The sequence below is a fragment of the Talpa europaea genome (genome assembly GCF_964194135.1).
Source record: "Talpa europaea genome assembly, chromosome: 1".
In the NCBI taxonomy this organism is placed as follows: domain Eukaryota; kingdom Metazoa; phylum Chordata; class Mammalia; order Eulipotyphla; family Talpidae; genus Talpa; species Talpa europaea.
In genome coordinates, this window is record NC_140073.1 from 20,125,443 (window position 1) to 20,131,442 (window position 6,000).

Sequence of the window (6,000 nt, forward strand, 5' to 3'; positions counted from 1 at the left end):
CAATGCAGAACCACCTGGCTGAGCCCAGCCATCATCATCTGCTTGTCGCCAACAGCAGACCCATGAGCAGGAGGATATTATCCTTTGGTGTCTGCCACTGGGTTTGGGATGGTTTGTCCCTAAATAATGTATCCTTTTGTCCTTCTCTCTCAACTTTCCTAATTCTAAAGCAAAACCTCCCCAACCCCCCTTCTTCAGAGGAGAGAAAAGGGGAGAGAAATAAGATGGAAGAAAAAAAGAATTATTTTTAAGACACCAAAGGAGGAAAAAATGGCTGAAGTATTCATGTGTTGATATTTCTTTGAATTGTCACACCTATAATAACTGCAACCATTTACTTGTTCTGTGATGGGCACAGTGTTAAACACCTTTATGAACTTGAACATACTTAATCCACCCAATATCCTAAGATGTCAGAACAAGTATCACCATTTGACAGAAAGAAAACTGAGACTTAGAGAGGTTACATATTTTGTTAGAAGGTGCCAGAGCTAGGATTAAAACTCAAGTTTAGGCAAATCCCAATAATTATTGAGCAATGTAGGCGGTGAACCAGTCTTGAAATGCCACTCTTTAATGTAACAAATTGGCAAAGATTAGAAGCACTCAAATACTGAATATTGGCAGGAGTACCAGGGAGGCAGCTCACAGACCACAGGTGAGAATGTAAATTGGTGTTAACCTTCTGGAAAGCAACTTGGAAATATTTATCAAAATGTGAACATTTACATACCCTTTGAACCAGAAATCCCACTTCTCTGATTATATTCTAAGCAACTCATAAGGGAAGCAGTCAAAGATTCAAGGCCAGCGCTTCACAACACTGCTTATCAGAGTGAAAAACTAGAACAAGCTGAAATGTAAAATAAATAGCGTAATAGTTAAATAGCTGGTATTGCTACAGGCTTGTACCAAATGCAGCCATTAAACATCCTATTTTAGTGATATAAAGAAAAGTTGGTGCTATAATCTCAATATTTGTGTCTCTCCCAAATTCACATATGAAAATCCAAACCACCAAGGGCAGTTATTTGAGGTGGGGGATTTTGAAAGTGACGTATTAGCTCATGAGGATGGTGCACTTCTGGATGGGATTAGCACTCTTAGAACAGGAACCTAGACCTCTCTGGCCCCTTCCACCATGTGAGTACACAGCAAAAAGATATCCTCTGTGAATCAGAAATTGGGTTCTCACCAGACACCAAATCTTCAGGCAAACTGATCTTAGAATTTCCAGCTCCAGAACTGCGAGAAATAAATTTCTGTTATTTAAAAGTTACCCAGTCTTGGGCATACTTTTTTTTTTTTTTTTACAGCAGTCCAATGTAATACGTAATACACTCTAAATGTGAGATTGAGATTCTAATGTGACTCCAGGTTGAAGGGTGTGTGTGTAAGGTGATGCAATAGAAAGTGTTAGCCCATTATTTCACATGATGATGACTATTTTTTGCATTTGCTAAACCTTTTTGGTATGTTGAAAATTTTACAGAATTAGCAAACACTGTTTTTGTATATAGAAAACCATACTTAAAACCAGCAACTATTCTCCCTGTAGAATACAGGCACTATGAGGACAGGCATATAGGCATATAGACAGAAGTGTTTATCTTTCTTCTGCACTGATGTATGCCCAGAATAGTGTCTGGCTCCTCATAGGTGTTCAGTAAATATTTGTGGAGTGCATGAAAGGTACACCCCGCTTCATATGCAAATCTCTTGTGTGTGCTGAGGTTATCTATCGCTTCCTAAATAGCAGCCTCAAAACATCAACTATTTTAATAGGCTCATGCATTCTGTGGGCCAAGACTTCAGAGGACACAGTAAGGCAATTCATCTCTCTGATGTCTGGGGCCTTTCCCGGATAGCTGGAGGTGACTTGAAATGTTAAGGACAGTAATTATCTAGAAGCTTCTTCCCTTACGTAGATGGAATGACCAGAGCTTGCACTCAGTAGGAATTGTCAACTGAAACATCTACAAGCTTACTTTGTGTCCATCCAACTTTAGTCTCTACTCTGAGTTTTGCAAGAAATAAGGAAGAAATGAACCTTTACTTTGCTAAACTCACAAAGTCCTTGAGGTTTATTTACAACAAAACCTACCTTATCTGGGACTACTGCAATGATTTTCAAATATACTGCAATGCACATAATAACAAATACCTGGCTTTACTTGGTCTTCTTGTCTGTTAGCCTGGAGGCCACACTGATGCACAGCTTTCTGTTCTTTGGGGTAATCCAGACAGCTGAATTTCTGCTCAGTGAAGCATGAGAGACACACATGTCATGGATAGGGTGCTTGCCCTGCCATGCATTTTCAAGCCACGTGGCCTTGGATAAGCCAAGTCACAGAGTCTCCCTGAGCTCCCTTTTCTCATCTGCAAAAGAGAACGGATGATTATAGTACTTGTCTCCGGGCTGTTGTGAGAAATGAGATGAGGTATCTATTACATAGCAGCTGGCACAGCAGAAGCACATATTACATGTTAGTTCTTGTATTCATTCTATTATTATGCAGTATCCATAATTTCTTGATCTGAAGGCGAGGATGGTGTCAGCTGTACAGAGTTTTGTTTTTGTTTTTTAAAAAGTAAACCATTTGGAGAAGATTTAGCAACTTTGGGGGATGGTTCAATTTAAGGAGCAAAGGGTAGTTAAAACCGGGGTATTGAACTCCTAAAGCCATAGTTAAAAAGGGAGGAGGAAAAACTCTTGTTTTGACATATCCAAGATCTGCTTATGCATATACATACCACCTGGCTCCATATGAGAAGAAAAAAGAAGGCAGATTTCGTGCCATCTCATAATTTGGAAGCAAAAACAGACACTAAAACAAGGGTGGGGAGATAAAATAGAAGCAGAAAGGAACTCAAAAAATACCTTACTCGGGAGTCTGGAGGCAGACAGGCTGAGAGTGAGCGTCCTGGCAGACTGGCTGCAGCGCCAGGCCCAAGGCACCCCCCAGGACAGGGCTGTGAGGTAAGCCACTGGCAAAGGTACCCAAGTACCTTGCTGGGTATCATGCCTAGTACCTCTCTGCTCTGTGGCCTGAGTCACCCCAGAGCTACCAGGACTGACTGCCAGGCCCCAGCAGGAAGAAAAAGCCAAGAGAAACATCTGATTTTTTGTGTTCATCACCATCATTCAAATTTAGATGAGAGAAGGACTAAAAACTTCTCTCTGGCTCATACTTTTTAGGCCATTTAAGTTTTTATTATTGAGCATGAACAATGAAAGAGTTTCCTGTTTCCAAGCCCCAACCCCCTACTGTTGAGGAATTTGGGTTTAAACTGCAGAGAGGAACATTTAAATTCTATAAATTAGCTTCACTAAAGATGCTTAAGCATTTATGAAAACATTCCCGTTTTACACTCAGCTTTATAAAATCTTACAGGGAAAAAAAATCCCAAACTGCCATGTGAGACTAAGCTGGCAGAGAGAGCGATTGGCTCAGTGCAAATATGCCAACGGCTTTACAAATGAGGAATATGGAATCAGGATTAAGAGCCTGCAGATCATTTATCAGTGACAAAACAAAGATTCTTAGCCTCTCACTCCTGTCCATGGAGACACTCACAGACTAAATCCTGCTCCTCTTGAAGTGACACTGTATTAAGTCACTTGTACCCACATTAATGCTGGGAGCCAGACATCTCATTGTGCCCACCAAGGTGCCCAACACAGGTAACAAAGGTTTTGGCTTTAGGGAAACCTGGATTTAAATTCTGGTTTAGTTATTACCACTTACTGACCTCGGATAGTGGGCGTAATCACTAAAGCCTCCATTTCTTCCTCTGAAATTTGAGGACAATAAAAAAAACCTTCAGGTGACTCAGTAAGGGATAATTTTCTTGGTAGCTTCACTTCCGGACAAACAGGATAAGTCTAAGATCCATTATATTCAAATAAGAATGTTTGGACACACACTTTCCCACCATTGTAAAAAAGAAGTTCGTCCGAGAAAGAAAACAAGAAATGCACTGTCCCCATACCTCCTGCCCTGTATTTTTCCAAATACACCTGGCCTTTCTATGGATTAGGGGAAAGATGAAGAATGAAGAAATGAATCACCTTGTGATTCTGAGGGTGTTGCTTTAAGAAAGATTTTGACTTAACATTATAAAAATTTCCCCTTAAGTGCTTATTTTAAAATCGGTGACCTTCCCACCCCACCGCCCCCTAACCCTTAGCAAACATACAGTTCTCATTACTCTCTTAACTGTCGGGTTGTGGCCCAAGAGAACAAACACTGGTGGTCTCCATCTGGCTAAACCCTAAACTGCATTTCCTCTTTAAATTCTTAGACCCCCAGGCCTCCCTGGTGGCGCAAGGGGTTAAGCACCGCACTATGAAGCAATCCGCAGCCTCTGCAGCAAGAGTTCAATCCCTGGCCGGCCAGAGAGCAACCCACATGGCACAGCAGACCTCTCCCGTCTCACCTGCTGCCCCCTCAGCAGTGTATTTCAGTCACTCTCCCTGTTCTGTTCCCCACTCTGTCTCTGGTGAATCCTCTCACCCCCCACGTATCTGGCCTGTACCCCAGCTCTTGTATGCATAAATAAATAAATCTTTAAAAAAATAAATTCTTAGGACCCCTACAAAGAGGTTATTAAAAGTGACATGGAAAGTTTTGTTCACTAAAACTTATTCAAACATCCTAAGTGCTTCCAGTTTTTCAACCTGATTTATATCTTTTTTGTCTATCAAAATTAGGTGGTTACCCCCATGGAGAAATATCATCTCTAACTTATATTCTGTGCAGCCCAAGGACGGATCCCTTATTTAATAGTCATCATTGCCAGCTATCACTCTTTGCTTGGTTTTACCTTTAAGATGACACATTTATTTTCACTGCATTTCATTAAAGTCTCAATGGACAATGACTTAGCAGAGGCCTTCTCACTCCAATGCTTGCTTAGTGATGCGCTAGACTTTCCAGTAGAAATTTTGGGGGAGATGTCATTCTTCTCTGTCAGTGTTGTACAGAATGGTGGCCTACTAGTCACACATGACAGTAGCACTTGGCATGTGACAGGTTCAACGAAAGAACTGATTTTTAAATTTCATCTAGCTTAAGTGATTTATATTTAAATATACATGTGTGGTTAGTTGCTACATACTGAACAGCACTGGGGTAGACATCACTTAAGTAGGACTTGTGCTAGGCCAGTGCTGGCCAATGGAAATATCAGGTGAACCCACACATATAATTTAATATCTTCTAGTAGCTACACTAAAAAAGGGAAAGAGGTGATATTAATTTCAATAATGGATTTTATTATTATGGACTATACAGAATATTATCATTTCCGCATTAATCAATAAAAATAATTATGAGATGTTTTAGATTCTTTTTTTTATACTAAGTCTTCAAAATTTGGTATGCATTTTATCATTATAGCACATCTCCTTCGAGTGGCCGTATTTCAAGTGTCCAGCAGCCACATGTGGCTCATGGCTACCATATTGGAAGTCACAATGCAGCTTTTAGGCACTGTGGGGCTAACCTTTCCTTCTGTAACATGGGCATGCTTACAGCAATTATAATCCAAAACATTCTTGTCTTTAAGTTTGTTCATGAATTTTCAACACAAAGTGTTAAATATTAACACCAAACTCGCTACATTTATTTTTATCAAAAAATACAATGCTGTGCAAAATATTCAGTGTTTTCTTTCTAAAGATTTTTTTTTGTTCTTTTGCTTTGAATGATATTAATTAACTAATTTCACCAACATGTCAATATTTACAGCTAATTATACAGGAACAGGTCTATGATTTGAAGAAATGCAATGTGATTGTGCATCATACAATTCTTAAGCTCAGTGCCTAGTAATTTCCATATCAATAATTTCCATTAGTGTAATGGGACACAATAGAAGCTGCTCCTGGAATAAAAATGTGTAATGAAAAAAGCAATCATAGAGAATCATTTGGCAGCAAAGTAGATAACCAATAAGCCAACAATCTGATCAATGAGTATTATCTACATTAAATGC